The sequence below is a fragment of the Poecilia reticulata genome, linkage group LG22, assembly GCF_000633615.1.
Source record: "Poecilia reticulata strain Guanapo linkage group LG22, Guppy_female_1.0+MT, whole genome shotgun sequence".
Taxonomy (NCBI): domain Eukaryota; kingdom Metazoa; phylum Chordata; class Actinopteri; order Cyprinodontiformes; family Poeciliidae; genus Poecilia; species Poecilia reticulata.
The window spans coordinates 25,158,257-25,162,893 of NC_024352.1; positions in this window are offsets into that span (position 1 = coordinate 25,158,257).

A 4,637-nucleotide genomic window follows, 5' to 3' on the forward strand; every position below is an offset into this window, starting at 1 on the left:
AATCTAATCGTACATCTACAAAACTCAGCTTTTCTCAGCTGTTGTTGTAGATCATACTGACATGTAGACTGACAGAAAAGCTTTGCATCGTCAGATTCGTAATTTTCCACTTTTGACTTTCATTCTATCTGAATCCGTATTGAATTTTGCTTTTCTGTGATGAAAACGTTTACTTTCTTCAGAATTAAGGAAAGGTCACAGATTTTTCGATCCAAATTATTTCCATGTCTCTTCCCAGTTTGCAGATGACTTCATAGCACATACCTAAAATATTAAAATCTTGCATCTTGGGGAGTCATTTTCTTATTTTTATAACCAACAAAATAAACCAAATCTTTCTCTTCAGTTTCTTAAAGTGACACACCGACAAGAACTTGATCCAATTCATCCAATCAGCCATGATTTCTCTTTAAGAATTATGAAATAAGCAGCGATAAAACATGCCGTCTTAAAGTTACAGATGAAGTCGCTCATATTATTTTGAAATTTCTCCATCCGTCCTTTGATGTTACTGAAGCGGTCAACTCCGCGTGCGTTCCCTGGACAATGCAGACGTTTGCCAACGTTTCCCAAATCCAGAATATTTAAGGACAGAGAGGTCGCAACGCAAACAAAAGAATCAAAATTCTTCATTTCTCCGGTTTTTAGATGATTATGAAACTGTGCTGAGCTTCTCTGTGCGGCGCACGTTAACCTTCGTGATGGGACTTGGCCCGTGTTGGTGTGTGTTTACTCATGTGTCTGTTGGCTGGTGTGTGTGAATCACAGGGGGCTTCTCTTCCCTGTTTGGCTCAGAGTTTGGCAGCCAGGCGAACGCTGCCATGCATACGGAAACATGCAGGAGTGGGCCTGGAATCAAGGTCAGGCCTGGAAAACGATGTAGGAACACTCGTAGGACCTGACTTTCTGCTGAGCTTGGCATTGGGTCTGCCGTCCCCCGAGGCCGCGGCCTGGAGTTTCCCTTCACAGTCAGCGGCACCAACCTGAAACGGTCTGCTGGAAGACGAGTCAGGGAAAATGTTTGGAGACTCCTGGTGTTCCGGGAAACTACAACCTCTTTTGGCACAAATGCGTCCAACCTCTGTAAAAGATTAAAGCTGAGCCGTTATGCTTCCTTGAATGGGTTTATGAGCTAAGCAAAACATGTTCGTTACATTTTTGGCCCAAATTCATAACGATCAGATTTTAGTCCTTTAAAATTGGCTGTTTTAGGGTGTCTGTCACTTTAAATCCAAATAAGCTGCTGCTGGCCACGCCCCCAAACTCAACGTTTACACTCGCATGTGAAAATGGCTGAAAACTGATGCACAATTACACAACCCTAAATCTTTGAAAAGTAGAAGTGGCGCCAACTGCACAACCAACAATAATAGGAGTAAATTACTTAAAAATATAAGTATTTTTCTTTAATACTGAAATCTTATTTTTGTTAAAAAAAAAACAAAAAGTATTATCTAGTTTCATGTGTGTAATTTTTAAAAGGTGATGTCTGACTAACTGTGATAAGTCAACAACAAAAACACTTCCAGCAGCCATTGTACAGCACATCCAGCAGTAAAACCAGCTGACCAAACGTGCTGGAGATCAGCTGCGGTTGCTAGGTAACGGACGGAGTTCTGCTGCGGTGCTAGGTAACGGACGGAGTTCTGCTGCGGTTGCTAGGTAACGGACGGAGTTCTGCTGCGGTTGCTAGGTAACAGGAAGTGCCTGCTGATTTGTGACATTCCAGAGGTTTTTGAAATGGCTCGTTTACCAGACACCAAAATAAAAAACGTTAAATTATTACTAAGAAACAGTTGAGAGACAAATGGAGGTACAAAAAAAAATCTGAATTTTGCGTCATCTCTAAAACCTGCCAGACAAAGAACCTTCAGTGACACGCAGTTGTGTTGAAATCAGTCACATAATCGCAACATTATCCAATCAAAATGTTCAAAAACATCCATTTTACTCTCAAAATGTCAGGAGGACACTGACAGAAAGTACAAAGACACAGAGATCAGAGAGGCCCCATACCACTTTTGTGCTGACCTTAAAAAGAGAGGCGCACTGTGCAAACATCTGGTCCATCAGCTGGATCCTATGCATCAGCGGGCACAGGGACACACTGGGACAGGTTGGCGGCTGCCTTTGACAGCAACAGTTAATTTCCAACATAATCAATTTATGTGCAGCTCCATAATAACCATCTGTGTTCAGCATGAGGAGGACAGTCCTGAGGAAGAAAACGGCGCTGGTTGCTCCTCTTCTCCATCAGCGACGCCAGGAGCAAAACAGAGGAGAAGGAGGTGGAGGAGGCAGGAAACTAAGAGAAGAGGAGTAAAAATGCAAGTAAATCTAGAGAGAAAGTTACTGATGAAAACATGAAGCTGAGATAGAGCAGGAAGTAAAAGTCAAGGAGAATTTAAGGGTCAAATATCATCATTTTTACAACCTTTGTTTTCAGGCTGGTAGCTAGTTATTCATTTTGTATTTGACAAAAGCATGAAAGAAAAAGTTGAATTCAAGGCACAACAAGAATGAGCTACATTTGGAAGGCTGAACTCAGGAATCAGGAACAATAACATGTTTAGCTTCGTTAGCACTAAATTCACGTTTCCTGATGAACTTATTTTACAGTTTTGTAAACTTTTGTATTGTGACACGTGGTTGAATTTAGCGCTTTAGCATTAGCTCCTCTTGAATACTCTGTTGGAATAGCGCATTAGCATTAGCAGAACTGATGTTTGCGATTAGCGCCTTAGGGCCGACATAACTAGCTCTTTAGTTAGCGGCGCTCACAGATGTGGATATGGATGATTACTGGCAGTGTGGAGATAGAAACAACTGCGACACAATAAAGAGTTTTTAAAATGAATATTTATATGTTGATTTATCCACAGAGGAGGAGAAAATCTAGATGAGAGCAGTAGTTTGGAGACGCAACCAACCAGAACTCTATGAAGGGATTTAAAAGCGCTCTGCTGTGAGTTAATTCAATGCTAGCTGCTGTGCTAGCACAGTTAGACCAGCATTATACTAATCAATACAACATCCTGTGTCCAATTTAAAGATATAGTCCACTCATCATCCATGTTTGCATCGGTGGAGTTGGAGGACTAATCGTAAACATTAGTTCTGCTAATGCTAACGCGCTATAATAACATATTATTCAACAGAAGCTAATGCTAGAGCACTAAATTCAACCATGTGTCAAAGACACACAAGTTTGCAAAACAAAAAAGTAAATAAGTGTTTTAGGATTTATCAGGAAAATTTAACTTAAGTGTGACAAACATTTTCAAAGTTAGCAAAAATGCTTAATCACCAAGTGAAAAATTAGCTCCTGTATTAGTGCATTAGCAGGTTAGCAGAAGTGTTTTAAAGAGTAGCTTGGCTACAATGTATTTTATTGTCACAAAATGCTTTAAAAAGTAAATAACAGCTTTGAAGACAGCGAAATGTTTCAGTATTTGAAGGTGAAATGGCGAGTAACACATTTCCCGTTTCATTTTCTGGGTCAACGGGGTTAAACACACCAGATGCAAACGCCTCAGATAAAGTTGGTCTCCTCCACATTCCCCTGCTTTAATTTGGTTTTCCCACAAGGTTAGCTCGGTTGGCACTGCAACGCGGCTGTATCCTCATCCACCTCCGATGTCAGGATTTTCTGGGGAGGCGTCACTCAGGCGGTTCCTGAACACCTTGGTGAGCCAATTACACCGCGGCTGTCAGAGCCAATAGCAAGCGGCGCCTCACACTYCGACACCCGCAGCTTGGCTGGCGTGAAACAAAACATGAAAACGGAATCCGGCTCTGGCGACCTTTCACCCCGCAACATGCAATTTTCATAAGAGTAATCAGCATAATGTCCCGGCTCCTGCAGATCGCCTCTGACTTGGTTTGACCTCAAAGATTTTTGCATTTTGAGATTAATTCAGTAAACAGAAGTGATTTAATGGCTTTGTAAGTTGGAATAATAACATATTTTAAGTGATTCTGGTGTGATTTGTTTCATTTTGAGCAAAWATTTAGAAATTTAGGGGCTCAAAAGTTAGCAATAGCATCKCATCTGATTATATTTTTCCAAACAAAATGTATAAATCAAATAAAAAGTTTTTGAATAAAGTAACTTCAACAAAGATATTCTTAAATTACAAGAATAAATTCATAATATTAGAACAACAAAGATGCAACTTTACCAGCAGAAAGTAATAAATAAAAAGTTGTTTTAATGAGAAGAGCTTCGATAGATTCTTTCTTCGAATAATTTATTTCCTTATTTTTAAAAAACAATACTCAAGTATAACTTTACAAGATGCTCCTCGTTTTAAAAGCTAATAAAATCATTAATTCTYCTAATATTATGACTTTATTCAGGTAACATGATTATTCTCGTGTTTTGTCAACTTTATTGTCGCACTATTTATGTTTTTTCACATGTTTCACTATTTTTCTAACTTAATTCCTGTAATATTTTGACTTTATTCACATATTTTGATTTTTTTCTCGTAATATTTTTACTTCATTCACATATTTTTATTTTTTTCTCGTAATATTTTTACTTTATTCACATATTTTGATTTTTTTCTCGTAATATTTTGACTTTATTCACATATTTTGATTTTTTTCTCGTAATATTTTGACTTTATTCACAT